At 45.8% G+C, this 16,656-nt stretch overlaps 1 long non-coding RNA gene across 1 annotated transcript; it reads left to right on the top strand.

Moving 5' to 3' along the window:
* The first annotated feature begins 264 nt into the window (after positions 1 to 264).
* On the top strand, positions 265 to 10,661 carry LOC116665995. The gene is made up of 3 exons (XR_004322845.1): positions 265 to 1,076; positions 1,812 to 1,922; positions 9,551 to 10,661. It is a non-coding gene; the product is annotated as an uncharacterized LOC116665995 (long non-coding RNA).
* The last annotated feature ends 5,995 nt before the right edge of the window (positions 10,662 to 16,656 follow it).

Raw genomic sequence — 16,656 nt, forward strand, 5'->3', positions numbered from 1 at the left:
AAGTGAGGAATGAGCCTACACTGTGTCCTTTTGCTGAAATTCTATCTTTTCTTTCCACAGTGAACACACCTGTGATGCTGACACTGCTGGTGACTTCCTCTTCACGTATAATGACTTGAGAAGCCCTTGGAGGAGCTCTAAAAGAAGAATAAAAACAAGAAGACATACTCAATAAGAAACAAATGACAGCAAAAACAATTTATCAGTGAAAAGACTGTTGGAAACACATGGGGATGTGTGGATGTCCCGAGGGCTGGGGGCATCATGAATCTGCACATGGGGTGGGTGCTGGGCACTAGACGTCCTACAAAGTACACGCAGTTGCAAGAGGCACATTTTTAATGAGGAGTCAAATAGGAAATATTTTAGGCTCATATGGTCTCTACCAAACCTACTTAACGCTGCCTTTGTGGGTGGAAGCTGCCATACACACTAGGAAAACAGGTGTGGTGCATTCCAATGAAACATTCCAACAACGGTTCCATCAAAAGGTACCATCTTCCCACGGAATCACATCAGATACACAGTGTTTTGAAGTGGGAGAGAGAGCTTCAAATCTGGGTATTCTCCAGAGGAAAAAGTCCTAAGGCTGTAAGTAGCAAGAATCGTGGAATTTAAAGTCATTAGAAACAGACTCCTGACCAAGATGACACTGAGTATTCTGAAGAGATGAAAAAGCTTTGTCCTTGAACTTGACCAATTAAGAATAATGTGACAGAAGTCACCTTCGAGTGTCCCTTGAACGCCTGATTATCACTTTGATTCTGAACTTCAGCTATCCTCGGGGAATGCAGAAAAGGTTTTTTGGCCTCTGCTTGGCCTCTCAGGTCTTCTTTAATTGCCAAACGTTGTCCTTAAGCACTTGAGGAAGAGATGATGGCTGCACTGGGATGAAATTGGCTGCTCATGGGAGACACCGAAGGCGCTCCGTGCAGTGTCACTGATGAGCAGATGATGGTGTTCCTGTTGGAGAGCAGGTGTGCGGACCCTGTCCCTGTAACTGCGGACTCAGGAGCCCCGGAACCCATCCTGATCAACACTTCCCTGAATGGAGCTTTGCAGCCAAGATGAGTCAGGTGAGTGCTTCCTTCTCAGGGCAAAACACAGGACAGGGGGTGTCTCCGACAGGAGAGGCTCTTGGAGCTCTGCTTGTGCAGTAACTTTGGGCAGGACACCTGCTAACCCTGCTTCCCACCGGTCATGCACACTGAACGATGCCGTGGCAGGGTGGAGCTTTGACTTAGGGAACACAGAACAGGGCTTCTGGAGGGTCAAATGAGGATTTACTGGGCATGAGAGTCAAGTCAGATCTTTTGTTAGTAAAAGAGATTTTGTGTGATTCATGAGGCTCCAGTAAAACCCAGCTCCCTCCAGTCCCAGAGAATTTGCAGATGATTGTAATTCAAAGCAGAGGTCAGAATAAGTAAATTCATGTATTTCCTCCCTCTTGTTGGAGACAGTGCTGAGGAGCAGTATCCAGTGTTCCCCGGATGCTCGCTGCGGCCAGCCGCCGTGGTCTGAGACCCGATGCGTGGGTGAGGAGACCACGTGTCCGCATCCAGCTCTCAGGGCACTAGGGAGAGGCTGAAGAGTAAGGAAGCAACAAAGGGACGGGTTTCACTTGGAGACTGGGAGTTAACAGGACATGGTGGCTGAGGATGACTGTCACGTGGACAGAAGCTGGTGCAATCAGCAGGGCGGGGGTCCGAGAAGGAGCAGGACACTTGAAGCCATGGGAAGGGGGGGGTCAGGTAGAGGGAGGACTGCAAGTTGCTGTGATGAAAGAAAAACGTGTTTTTCATTTTTTTAAGGGAAGCCAATTCATCAGGACTTAGCGAGGAAGAGGAAGAGGAAGATAGGGCAGCGCTGGGGTGTGAAACGCGACTGTGAGTGTGACCGATGTCCCTCGCGTTCCTGCCCAGGTAAGTGAGCGAAGGGATGTTTTCTTTTCAAAAAAAAAAAAAACCAACTCAGTTTAGTCGATGTTTTCCGTGGTTTTTCTGGTCTCTATTTCATGTACTTCTGCTCTGGTCTTTGCTGTTTTCTTCCTTCTGTTGCTTTGACCTTAGTTAGTGCTTTTTAGTTTCGTGAGGTATGAAGTTTGGTTGTTTATGGAGCTCTTTCTCTTTTTTAGGTTTGTTTTTTTTTCTTACATAAAATGGTATTTGTTTATAAACTTTAGAGAAAAAAATCTTACTACCAGTACTTAGAAATTTTTCACTTCGTGTTTGGAAACGATGCAGTGTAACAAGGTAACAAAGGTTCTAATGTTCGCACCCACGGAAGCTTAATCTTATGCACAGTAAGTTGCATGAACATGGCTTTTTTCTTTATGGAAATTTTCTTCAGAAACTCATCAGATACCATGAAGGATGATTTATATTTTTCCAACTAATTATGTTGAAAAACTACATTTGAAAAAACTTCTGTAGTTGAGGATAATCATAAAACAAATGGGCTAGCTAGAACCAGGTCTTCCTCTGCGCAGTCCTGCACAGAATCCTCGTTGCTGTGGCACAGACCTCCAGAACTTGTCCTTCTCACAGAGCTGGTGTCTACACGCTCTGCAAAGCAAGTTCTTCTCTTCTCTCCTCAGCCATTGGTGTTCACCATCTTACTGTTACATTCCGGATATTTAATCTCTTTATATGCACCTGCGCGTGGAATTCAAAAGCACTTTTTGTGTGGGGATGGCTGGTTTCCCCTGCATATTGTCTTCAAGGTTCCATGCTGTTCCCTGTGCCAGGACTTCCTTCCTTTTAAAGACTAAAATATATTCCATTGCGGGTACAGACCATGTTCGTCCATCCATCCGAAGCTCAGTGTAGGGGTGGTTTGGCTACTTCGCTACTGTGAATAGTGCTGCTGTGAACATCAGCTTACAAATTTCTCAACCCGTGGCTTCCGGTTATTTTGGATGTGTACCTAGAATTCGGATAACTTGGTCACACAGTAGTTCTAGTTTCAATATTATGGGGATCTGTTTCCCATAGTGGTTGCTGCACTTTGTTATTGTTGTTTTAAAATTGCTTTAATTCAGTTGTCTCTGCGTTCCAAGCCGGAATCAGCCAGTGGACTCTGCCTGCTCCCCTTACAACACTGAGTCTGTAACAGCTATTATCAGAATACACATCTGTGTCACCATCTGCTGCCCCTCATGATTTACAACAGGTATAAAAAATGATAAATAATCACACCCTTGTTCCACCCGAAATGGAGACTTGGGGCCCAGGCCCCCAGGAAGGGAGTGGGGGAGAGAGGGAGGGCTGGACCACACATGAGCCCCATGCACTTCTGACTGCAGAAGCGGGCAGTTAAGACCAGAGATAATTTGCTTTCTCTTTCTGGCTTACTTCACTTAGTGTATGATGATCTCCATGTCCATCCAGGTTGCTGCAAATGGCATTCTTTCAAAAGTCCACAAATGACAAATGCTGGAGAGGCTGTGGAGAAAGGGGAACCCTCCTACACTGCTGGTGGGAATGCAGTTTGGTGAAGCCATTATGGAAAACAGTGTGGAGGTTCCTCAAAACACTAAAAATAGACTCACCCTATGATCCAGCAATCCCAGTTCTGGGTGTATGTCTCAAAGGAACTCTAATTCAAAAAGATACAAGCACCCCAATGTTCATAGCAGCACTATTTATAATACTCAAGACATGGAGACAACCTCAATGTCCACTGACAGATGACAGGATAAAGAAGTCATGGTATATTTATACAATGGAATACTACTCAGCCATCAAAAAGAATAAAAGAAACTTGTGGAAGAAACCTTAGATCACATTCATGGCATTTTTATCTTGCTATATAACAAGTCACCTAACACTATTTTGCATATAAATGGGAAAGATTTGGATGGTCAACTGGAACTATTTCCAGTGAGAAGCTGCAGAGATTCCAGAGGAAAGCATGTTGAGGAAGCACCAGGGACGCGCCCTGGGGTCTCGTCCCCAGAGGGGCCCCTGGGGCTGGGCGAGAAAGAATCACATACTTGATTAAAGGATCTGGAGTGTCTGCCAGACCCTGCCACCCACAGCCTCCTGCCACGTCAGGCTCCCGATCCCATGGGAGGCTGACCCCTCAGGCCCAGAAACCCCTCCACGTCTGCGACCCCCAGAAAGCCCTGCCTGAGAAGCGGGTCTAAGGAACAAGAGGAGGTTTGGGCGTGCACACCCGGCAGCTGCAGAAGGCACGGGTGAGGGGGCGGGGAGCGGGGGTGCCGACCACGCCAGCACCCCGTGTCCCCAAGGGGAGCAAGTGAATTAGATCTAATTTTTTTCAAAAGAGGTAAACTGATATCTCTTTAAAAATTCTCTGGTCTTTTAAGGTCATTTAATCTGCTGTTTGTAATCACTGGCTCTTTTTGTTCGGGGGAATTAGGTTTTATTTTTAGAGGAGGTACAGGGGATTGAACCCAGGACCTCTTGCATGCTAAGCACGTGCTGTACTTTCCCCTCCACCACCCCTGTGCCCCAACCCAGTCTTTAGCTGCTTTTTAAAATGACTTTGATGCAGGAAAATGGATGTGGGGCATGAGGAGGGCCATGTCCCAAGTCTCGGTTGAGCCCCTGGGATGTGCCCCACCAAGTGTGGGTCCTTGGCTTCATGCAGGAAAGAATTCAAGTGTGGGCTAGAGTTGAGAAAAGGTAGATTTATTTAGAGAGATACGCACTACATAGAGTGTAGGGCAAGGAGAGATGGTTGCTTAGGTTAAAATAAAAGTGGGTACACACTCCATAGACAGAGCGCAGGCCATGTCCAAAAAGGAGGGGGTGAAAAGAGCGGCTAGGCCTGGTGTTGCCAGTTTTTCTGGGCTCAGTAGCTTCACAGGCCTGCAGGTGGGACCGTTCCAACTACCCTGGGGAAGGGGCTGGGGTTCCCAGGAATTGCTGTTAGCCTTGGGACTGTCATGGCGCCTGCAGGCATATTATTTCTCATGCTAATATATTACAATCAGCATATAATGAAGCTCAAGTTCTACCAGAAGTCAGCTCTCCTGCCAACTTAATCCTCAAGGCCAACTGGGAGTTGAATCTCCCACCATTTTGCTGTTAAATTGCTGTCATTCCTTGAGTGGCTGTGCCCTGCGCCCTTCCATCCTGTCTCAACTTTTTTCTGGAAGGATGGAAGTTGTGGCTGGGCGCCCAGCCTGGGGTCAAGATGGGGGACTTGGAGAAGGACAGCCTCAGGTGGTGGTTCTCACACAGGTCGTGGTTGTACAAGTGGATGAGTGCCTGGATGCCTCCTCCATGGAGCCCGTCTGGATCAGGGCCATCTTGCAGTCCTTCTGGATGAACTTGAACTCTTTGATGACACCGCTGATACTGGAGAAGAGGCTCTTGAGGTCGCCCTCAGTCGTGGCGGGCGGGATGTTGGAGATTGCAGGGGGCAGAGGGCGGTAGGTAATTCTGAAGTTCTTGGGGCCAGGCTTCTTGACGCGCTGCAGGGGCAAGTCCTTGACGAGGCCCTGGTCCTCCTGGCCCTCATGAGGCGGCTGCACGTTCTGCACTGCCCCGCGTGCTGCGCACCGGCTTCCCGGGCGGCTCATGTGGGTTGAGGGCACTGAAGTCCAGCGGTCCTGGGTACATCGGCCATCTGTGGTGGTGGCTGCATTGTATAACCCCAGGAAGGGTGCAGAAGGGTTTAAATTTCTCCCCATCCTCAAAAGTTGTTATTTTTCTGGAGGTTTTTCTAAATAGCCGCTATGTTAATTTTCTTGAGATGATACCTCATTTTGGTTCCGTTTTCCATTTCTCTGAAGATAAGTGATCTTAAGCACATTTTCATATTCTGATTGACCATTTGTGTATCACCTTTTAGAGAAATATCTTTGCTCATTTGTTAATCAGGTTATTTGTTTTTTGTTCAGTTACAGGAGTTCGTTATATATTTTATTTATTACTGAAGGGTAGTTGACTTAAATGTGTTCATTTCTGGTGTACAGCTGAGTGATTCATCACACATCTATATCCAGTATCATACTTTTTCATCATAGGTTGTTAGAATATATTGAGTATAGCTCCCTGGGCTGTACTATCTGCAAATCCCAAACTCCTAAATTATCACTCCCCCTTCTCTCTTTGGTAAACATGGGTTTGTTTTCTGAGCCTGTTTCTGTTTTGTAAATAAGTTCATTTTTGCCATTTTTTAGATTCCACATATAAGTGAGATCATATGATATTTGTCTTTGTCTCTCTGACTTACTTCACTTAGCATGACGATCTCCAGGTCCATCCATGTCGCTGCAAATCGCATTATTTCCTTTTTTATGCTGAGTAGTATTCCATGGTGTGTGTGTGTGTGTGTATCACCTCTTCTTTAGCCAGTCATCTGTGGATGGACACTGAGGTTGCTTCCATGTCTTGGCTGTTGTAAATAGTGCAGCTCTGAACACTGGGGTGCGTGTGTCTTTTCCTGTTAGAGTTTTCCCTGGATAGATGGCCACGAGTGGGACTGCTGGATCATATGGTAAGCCTGTTGTTAGTTTTTTAAGGAACACATATATTACATGACTTAGATCGCACTACCTTATCAGATCTGTGACTTGCAAGTGTTTTCTCTTATTCTCTAGGTTATATTGCACTTGGCTGATTGCTTCCTTTGACTCACAGTTTTGAGTCTGAGGCAGTCTCATTCGTCCGACGGCATTTTGCACGCGGACACCCAGTTGACCCACGTTATTTGTCGAGGAGACTGTTTCACCGGTGAGAGGTATTGGCACCCTTGTCGAAAGTCCTGTGCACACATGTGGTGGTGTATCTCTGGGCCTCCTAGTCTTCACTGTTTCTCTGTCTTTCGATCAGTACCACCACTGTTTTGATTCTTTTCCTTTGCACTAAGTCTTGAAATCAGGAATTGTGAGACTACAAGCTTTGTTTTTTGCAAGATGGTTTTGAATATTGGGGAGTCCCTTGAAATCCCATATGAATTTAAAGGAAGATACTTCTATTTCAGCAAAGAGGTATAGTTGGAATCTTAATAGGAGTTGCACTGCATCTGTAAATAGCTTTGGGTAGTGTTGACATTGTAAGTATGTTAAGACCTCCAATCCATGAACACAGGATGTCTTGCCATATATTTGTGCTTTCTCTAGTGTTTCCCATCAAGGTTTTCTAATTTTTAGCGTGCAGATCTTTCACTTCCTTGTTAAGTCTATTCCTCAGAATTTAATACCTTTTGTATATATTTTTGATTGAAGTAAAGTCAGTTTATCACTGTTGTGTCCGTTTCAGGTGTACAGCATAATGTTTCAGTCATATGAACACACATATATTCATTTTCATATTCTTTTTCAACATAAGTTACTACAAGATATTGAATATAGTCCCCTGTGCTATACAGTATAAACTTGTTTTTTTAATCATCTTTTAACCTTAGTAAAACAAAGTTCTCCTCTGATAATACTCATTTAATTACTGCCTAGACGTAACACCCTGGAAATCACACACTGTAATTTATTTGTGTATATTTTTAAACTTTTTAAATGGTAGTGAAATACATATAACATAAAATTTACCATCTTAATAACCATTTTGGAGAAGACAGTTCAGTTGTGTTAAGTACACGTACAGTGTTGTGCACTCAGTCGCCAGAACCCTTTTCATCTTGCAAAACTGACAACAACAAATTCCCATTCATACCTCCTCCCGGTGCCTAACCATCACTCCACTTCCTCTCTTTCTGATTTTGGCTACTTGAGGTCCCTCGTGTAAGTGGAATCACACAGTATTTGTCTCTTGGTGACTGGCTCATCTCACAGAGCATAATGTCCTCAGGGTTCATCCAGGCTGCAGAATTGTCAGAAATTCCCTCTTAATGCTGAACAGGATCCCGCTGAGAAGTATATGCCACTTTTTGTTTATTCATTCACCCTCTGATGGACTCAGCTTTCTTCTATCTTTTGGTTATAATGAATAATGCTATATGTTATAAAATGGATGTATAAAAAATGAAAGAATATTGCTAGGATTAAAGTCAGACAGTATCCTGCCTGGGTTCCTTTCTAGGAGTTTTATGGTTTCAGACCTTAAATTTAGGCCTGTAATCTGTTTTTAGTTTATCTCTCGATGTGGCAGCAGTTAATGTTCTAATCTCACTCTTTCCCATGCAGGTGATCAGCCTTCTCAGCACCACGTAGAGCAGTAACTGCCTTTTCTCCATTGCGTGTTCTTGCCTCCTTAGCTGTGGGCTGGCTGAGCATAGTGCGTGGGTGTACTCCTGGGCTGTCTGTTCCGGCCCAGTGTTCTGAGGGTCTGTCTCTGTGCCACTGACACGCCCTTTGGATGACTGTAGCGTTCTAACTCAGTCTGAAGTCAGGGAGCGTGATTCCAGCAGCTCTGTTCTTTCTCAAGGTAGCTTTAGCAGTTCGGGGGCTTCTGGGGTTCCATGTCAATTGGGAGATTATTTGCTCTAGTTCTGTGAAAGATGAGATGGACATTTTGATAGGGGTTGCATTGAAAGTGGAGCTTGCTTTGGGTTGTATATTCCTGAAATAAATCAAATTCTGATCAGGTGAAGGAGAAGAGGTGAGATGTGAATGAGGAGGGAGGAGGGACCATTTCCAGCAGAAGCCCCTTGCAGGGGACCTCACTCCAGGACTGAACTGTCAGGGGAATCGGGTGGGGGCTCCAGGAGGACCTCGTGGACATGAGATGAGTCCAGTCTTGTGCAATTTTCTCTTGATTTCTCAGATTCCAACAAAAGGCAGCTTTGAAAGGCAAGGTCTGTAGAATGTAGCCCTTTGTTACTCAGAAGTGTTGTGCGAGGGCAACTCGGTGCCGGACACAGCGTGCGCGCCCACGGACACAGCGCTGTATACGTTGCCCTGAGAGCAGTAGGCTGACTTTGAATTTCATATACAGGCCGGAGAAATGACAGTGTCTTCATTTCCTTTAGTCACCATGGCTTCACAGGCTGCACAAGGTGCTGAATTTCCCCCCAGTGATGTATCCAACGTCTCAGGTTCTGCCAGGCCTTTTCACACCACCAGGGGGGTCACCTGGGAGATTGAAGAGTTTCTGAGTCTAACCAGCCATGTCCAATAGAAATAGAACATGACCTACAGGTGTAATTAGCAATTTATATGTAGCCATGTGAAGTGAAAAGAAACTGTACATTATTTAATCTTCTGAGAATGTCATTTCAAGCTATAATCGAATCTAAAAAGTTCTTGACAAGATAGTTTGCATTCTATCCATCTTAATACCTCTTAGAAACCCAGTGCATATTTTATATTCACAGGCCCCTCAGTTCAGATGAAGCCATTTCAGGCATCCACTAGCCACAGTGGACGGGGGCTCCCATGCGGGACAGTGCAGACCTGAGCCATGTTACCACATCAGCTAAAGTCCTGTGATGACCCATGGGCTTATCTAACCAGCGTTTCAAACATGAGAACCGGGGACATGAGTGTTTCACACATTTCTTCCTTTCCTTGCGCTGCGGGGGCTTACAGAACGTCCTCTCTGTTCATGCACGTTCGAATATGTCTGAACAGGACCCTCATGATGAGTAATCCCTCAACACCTACTTCCACATTTTCCCCCAGACAGGGAACAGGACTGAACACTTCAACGAAGGCGTAGTCTCCTGTCTGCCTGGCTCGTTTTGAAAAGCCCACGTACTGAATGTGGACGTGTCCGTGGCCCCCAGCCCATCAGCTTACTACCTGAGGAGCCTGGCGAGGAGGAAGCATTGCAGCCCCTCTGCTCTGTGATCTCTCGGAGGAGCACCAGGCCTATTTTCCAGCTGAGGAAACTGGTTTCCAAATCCAATTATCAACTGATGTTTCCCAGCATCAAATGCTGCTGCTAATGAGCAACTTAAAGAATTATCATATTATCCCTCTGTGTTTCTTAATCTATGCCTCCTCTTAATCCCTGTGCATATGTTCAGGAGGGCTCCTCTCCACTGCTAATTACCCAGGACACAGGGACAGGCTGGTGCTCCAACAAGGGACACGAGGAGGGGGCTCATGGGTGAACAAAACAAATTTGACCTCCTTGCAGAGTGACCTGGGCACAAGGAATCTGAGAGTGGAAACACTGGCTTCACATGGATTATTTTCAAGCTTAAACTGACGTGACATCATAAATAGCAAAGCTTGTGGAACTTAAACTCATGGGAAAGGCCAGCCTCCAGGCTTCGTGCTCATGATCCATGTGAACAAACTTTGGAAGAGTTTTGGCAAATGAGACCAGGAGGGAAACTGCCCAACGGGAAACACAGTGATGGGAGCCCCTGGTGCCTCTTGCGTGTCCATCCCTCCCCCAGTTGTGACTTTCATTCTCAACTTGGAGTCCCCCACAGGGCACAGACACTCCTGTGCCCTCTGCTCAGCTGCTCCCGTAGACCTTCTTGGTAATTGCCAGGACTTGTCACTAATCCCCAGGAGTGGACGAGGGGGACTAGCCCTGGGGGTCAGATTTGTTCCTCACTGGGGACGCCCCAGGTTCTCAGTGAAGACAGTGTCACCTGTCCTACAGATGACATGATAATGGCTCCTCAGTGGGGAGATCAGGTCCAGGGACCCTGTCCCTATAAATATGGCCCCATCTGAGTGACACTTCCCTGCACAGAGCTGTGGGCCAAGGCCAGGCAGGTGAGTGCTCCCTTGTGTTCAACCTCAGGGCAGAAAACGGGGAAGGGCTCTCCCACAGGAGGGGAGCTCAGAGCTGTGCTGTTAGCACCAGTGGGTGGGACAGATGCTACCCCTGCCTTGCCCTGAGTGCCCCATTCGTGCCCTGGCTGGGCAGGCAGGAGGGGGGAGGGCGTTGGGGTGTGTTTCTGAGTGGGACCAGAGTCATGAGGGTCACGGCAAATCCCTGTGCCCTGGAGTCCCTCAAAGTGAGGAAAAGTGGGGTGGGTTCACGTTGGGATCTGTGCAAAGCCTTGTGTGACCGAAGCGTCTGGGCCTCTTAATCTTGTGAAACGGGTCTGGTGGTTTCCTAAGACCTAACAGATTAGGTTGCAGTGTGTCATTTCTGCCTGATAGTTGTAATCAGCCTGGGTGTTTGATGGTTGTGTGAGGAACTTTTGTCCCTCTTTGTATCTCTCTAATTGAATGAGGGAATTCTCATCTGTCTTTCTTTATTTTGAAGAAGCGGGGTGAATAAAAAAGGAATTTGTAATGTGGTGAAACCCAGTGAATTGTCAAGTCTGACAAAATGGTGTGAATGTTGGAAAACAGCACGCACGCTCTTGTCTTGTTGGAAGTGAGATCAGGATAATACTGTCCGGTCTGATTCAACACTGCGTTCTGTATTCGAAAGCCCAGGGCATGGGGCTCAGGCCAAGCTGTGATCCAAATATTGTGTCCCCTGAACATCAACAAGCTGAATTTTTAGTGCCAGTAATCCTGCTATCAGCAGATGGACTTTTGGGAACCCGCCAGATCCTGAAGGTGGACACATTGTGAGTGGGATGGGGACCCTTACAGAAGAGTCCTGACAGCGCTCCATGGCCCTTGCCTCATGTGAGGACACACAGTCACTAGGCATGAATCAGGAAGGGGACTCTCCCCAGAAGGAGACCCTGCTGGCTCCTGGAACTTGGACTTCCAGAGTCCACAACTGTGAGCAGTAATTTTTGTTGGTTTATAAGCCACCCAGTTGGTGATATTTGGTTATATAACAGCTCAAGCAGACTAAGACAGCCCAGTATTCAACTGGACCCCAGGTGGTAGTCATGGCGAACAAGAAGACACCATCAGAGGCAATTTCTGAGAAATGTTTACTTATTCTTTAATGGAAGCAAAGTGCTTCCAGCCTCCCCAACCCTCACCTTGTCCCTCCGTCCAGACGTTACTCCCCCCTCCTGTGTCCGTCATCCTGGGCGCAGGCTCAGCTCTCTCAGCAGGGCTGTCTCATCCTCTCCAGGGGTCTCCACACACCAGCCCTGATCTCTGTGCTGACCTGGGGTGAGTCACACACTCCTCTTCTGAGTCGGGTAGTATTTCGGGCTGCTTCCTCTGTATTGCATGCGTTTAGTCACGTTGTAACAGAAGTTATGAAACCCCAGGAGGTATGAGGAAACGCATGGAGCAAAAAGTGCTCAGGCACCAGAGACACAACTGCCTTACCTTTTGTTCCATGAAAAGAGAGCTATGCCAGTAGAAAATATGTTGGGAAATAGGGCTTCAGGGTCCTCAAACTCTTTTTAAGTACGGTGTGAACCAGCTTTTCCAGGTACGTGGAGACCGCCCTGCCCCTGCTGGTCCCCGCACCCCTGTGGGTAGGGGGAGGCTCACAAGGCAGGCAGGCCCTGGGATGTGGTTCCTGGGACAACACAACAAACTTGTCCCTTAAGTTAAGAGTAAGAAAATTGCTTGGGGTTTTTTTGTTGTTGCTGTTGTTGTTGTATTTATTGAAGTCAAGTCATTTAAAATGTGTCAATTTTTAAGTACAGCACAATGTCCCAGTCATGCATATAGACATATACATATATTCATTTTGATGTTATTTTTCACTAAAGGCTATTAGAAGACATTGAACATAGTTCCCTATGATATACAGAAGAAAGTTTTTAAAAATCTATTTTTATATATAGTGGCCAACATTTGTAAACCTCAAACTCCCAAATTTACCCCTTCCAACCCCTCTTTCCCCGGTAACCATAAGATGGTTTACTAGTGTCTATGAGTCTGTTTCTATTTTGTAGATGCGTTCAGTGTCCTTTTATTTTTATGTTCCACATATGACTGATAACGTGGTATTTTTCTTTCTCTCCCTGCTTACTTCACTTCGAATGACAAGGTCCATCCATGTTGCTGCAGGTGTTTATTTTACTCTCAATTATATCTTCCCCAGTGCTCTTCCCCTCTCCATGTAGATCTGAGTTTCCAATCTATATCATTTTCCTTCTCCCGGAAGAACTCCCTTTCAGCATTTCTTGCAAGGCAGGTCTACCGGCAGCAAACATCCTCAGTGTTACAGTGTGTGAGGAAGCCTGTAATTCCCCTCCACTCCTGAAGGGGAGCTAAACAGGGTGCGGAGTTTGGGTTGGTGCTCTGTTCCCTCACAGTCCTCCACATTTCATTCCATGCTTTTCTTCTTCACCTGGTTTCCAAAGAGAAGTGGGGAGTCATTCTGTGCTTTGTTCCTCTGTAGGAAAGTTTGTCGCCCTCCCACCCCAGCTTCTTTCCACATTTTCTCTTTATATTTGAGTATATAGTGGTTTGAGTATTGCATGCCTCAGTACAGAGATTTGGCTTGTGTTAATCGTTCTGTGGGACTCTCAGGGATTCCTGTATGTGTGGTTTGGTGTTGACATCATTTGGGGGAAATTCTGTTTAAAGTGTTTCTTCCACCCTTTCTCACTTTCTTCTGCTGTTCATCCTAATAGGCACGTACTTGGTATTTGTTCCACCGACCTTGGATATTCTATTCTGAGGTTTTTTGTTGGTTTGTTTCAGTCCCTGTTCTCCTGGCTTTTCCGTTTTCAGGTTCCTATTGATCCTCAGGCTCAGAGATTCTGTCCTCATCCATGCCCTCCAGTCTGTTCACAAGCCCATCAAAGGCACTCTTATTTCTGTGACAGGTTTTAAATGTCCAGCATTTCTCTCTGGTTCTCCCTTAGAACTCCCCCCCCCCCCTCCCCGTGAACATGTCCTGCACTGCCACACTGTCTATTTCACTCAGTAGTGCTCTTAGCATATTAGTTACAGGGCTTTTTACATTCTCAGTCTGACAGTTCCGACGCTCCTACCGCGATCCGAGTCGGATGCCCGCTCTTTCTCTTCAAACTGCTTTTTTGCCCGTTAGTATGCCTTGTAATTTTTCCCTTGATTCCTGGGCATGATGTTCCAGGTAGAAGGAAGTGCTGTTAAGGAACATTTACTCTCGTGCTGATGAGGCCTGGGGAAAGAGGAAGCCATCTATAGTCCTACGACTGGGGCTCTGTCTCTCAGTGAACCTGTGCCTCTTGGCTGCGAATGTCACAGAGTGTCTCAGGTGCTTTTCTCCCCCACTTTCATAGGAAAGCGTGGCCTGAGTGGGCTGGAATTGGTTATTTCCCTAACCCAGGTCAGTTTCAACCTCAAAAGTTCACAGCTGGTTAGGATCCAGTAAACCAGCTTCTCAAGATGACAGACTTTGTTAAGAAAAACACAGGGCTCTGGTGTATTTAGGAAAAAGCTGAGCATAGGGCGATTTTTCTCTGATATTAACTGAGAGAAATATCACAAAACCCATGGAACAGTGGGGATCCCACCGTATCTGGTCTGCCTGGAGACTCTTACTGTCGGTCTTCTGCGCAATGAGCCCCCATTAATCCATACGTACAGTGCAGGTTTTCCAGCCCCAGGGCTTTTTCCCAGGGTGGCCCTACTCCTGGGTGTCCCCTCCTGTATGTCTTCATTCCCTCGACGCACATTTCTATCTCTCAAATATTGGAGGCAGTGATGGCTCCTGGTTTCTCAACTCTTTAGAGAGCCAAGTGTTTTTAGTCTAGTCACTGTTTTCTTTTTGGTGGGGCAGAGTGATGACTTCCAAGATCCTTCCATGAAAAACCAGAAGGCAGAAGTCCATGACAGTTTATTATAAGTTATATGGTATCTAGTAATCCTCGTGATATAGGAGTTCTCACATGATGACCACTGATTGACTTGCAAGTGTATTAAAATTAGCTTCACAATCTTATAATCTCAATGATATTTTTGCATTTACCATATTATTTCCTCAAGTTAATAGGCAGGATAGGCATGAATTCCAAGGGTGGTAGACTACATCCTTGCCTTTACTCCTGTCACATTTTCATATACTCAGTACATATTCCTCAACACCAATTATGCATCAGCCATATTGCTGCACACAGGGACATGGCTCCTATCTCATAGACCTCCCATGCTGTGGAGAATCAGCCTATTTATGCAGACTTAAATAAATGCACAATCATAATGGTGAATCGTGTAACTATTGTTATTTGTTTGTTCTCCATGTGGAGCCCCTCCTGTGGAGGATGAGAGTGTCTGCCTTCCAGGAGAAGAAAATAATGAGAATACTTTTCAGGAGAGGAAAGAAGCAAGGATTGTTTTTCCAATGTTGGTTTCATAAGAAGACTGTTGAGGTCATCACCAGCACAGTCTCATTTGCATTCGAGGACACTCTGAAGCCTTCTCCATGTCCTTTCATACAGATGCCCTGAGGATTGTAGGGGAGGTGGCTGTAAAAACCATCTTTCAGCTGCAGATGATAGCTGGGGCTCAGGCCAACGTCATTCTTTTCTTCTGCAGCATCTCTCCAGTCTTACTGGGACACAAGCAGAGACCCACACACATGATTCTGACCCACATGGCCGTGTCCAATCTCTTGGTTCTTCTCTCCCTGAGAATTCCCTACACAATGGCAGCTTTTGTTTTGAGGAACCCCCTGTCCAGTCTTGGGTGTAAATCTGTATATTATATACACAGAGTGGCTCGCAGCAGCCAGCCTTTGCTCCACCTGTGTCCCGAGCACCTATCAGTTCTTCACTCTAAACCCCAGGAGAGTGGAGTGGACAATGCTCAGAGGAAGAGCCCCCAAGCTCATTGGTCCTTCCTGTTGTACCTGCTGGATTTTCAGTGTCTTATTGAATGTCTGTATTCCTGTGACAGTCACTGGTCCACTGGACATGAAAAACGATACTGACACTCAAGGAGAGTGGTTTTGTTCATCTTCAAGTCACCACACAAACCTTGTCATCCTGTGGTCCATCTCGGATGTCATGTTTGTTAGTCTCCTGATCTGGTCCGGTGGCTCCATGATGCTTCTCCTGCACAGGCACCAGCTGAAAATGCAGTGCATTCACACCCCCACTGGGTACCACAGATGCCCCCCAGAGATGAGAGCTGCCCACACCATCCTGATGATCGTGGTCACCTTTGTCATCTCCTATGTGCTGAATTCCATTTTTACTCTTTATATCCTTGTCCATTTAAATTACAAACTATGGTTGCAACAGATCTGTCACGTGTTGGCTTCATGTTTCCCCACGTTTAGCCCCTTCCTGCTGCTCCTTAGGGATCCTAGGTTTCCTAGATTCTGCTCTTGACTTCTTAGAAATTAAATTTGAAATGAAGAATATATAGAAGACAGCTTTGCTAATAACCAAAATTACTCTATTCTGTAACTATTTACTCAGCGCCATTTTTGAGATATGATTAGCATGTAATGCTTTACTGGTTTCAATTGGCACAATGTAATTATTCTGAATTTGTACCTATTGTAAAGTATCACCACAGCAAGGATGAGCTGCTGTATTCATACACAGATAAAAAATTAGTTTTCTTGTGACGAGATTTACTCTCAGCAAATCTGAAAAGATTACAATACAGTATCCTGAACTGCAGTTCCCATAGTGTACCCTATATCCTCATGACTTACTGAACACTTAGATATTTGCACCTGTTGATGTTTGTAACCAGGCTTAAGTTGTTACATAAGATACACTGAACTTGGAAGGTCAATTTAATAACACTGGCTGCACTGGTGTAGCTGAAGTCAACCCATCAAATTATTAGCTACAGAAAGTTTAAAATAATCGAGGAAGCCAGTTTGTCTCTTGCTCAGTACAACTGTCTGGAAGCAGTCTCCTTTCTTAAGACATATTTTAACTGTTTCTACACTTTCTATCTCAGTGTGGCTCTGCTGAATACCTGAAACACACTGGCATATAACC

This window comes from Camelus ferus, chromosome 9 (genome assembly GCF_009834535.1).
Source record: "Camelus ferus isolate YT-003-E chromosome 9, BCGSAC_Cfer_1.0, whole genome shotgun sequence".
Classification (NCBI taxonomy): Eukaryota; Metazoa; Chordata; class Mammalia; order Artiodactyla; family Camelidae; genus Camelus; species Camelus ferus.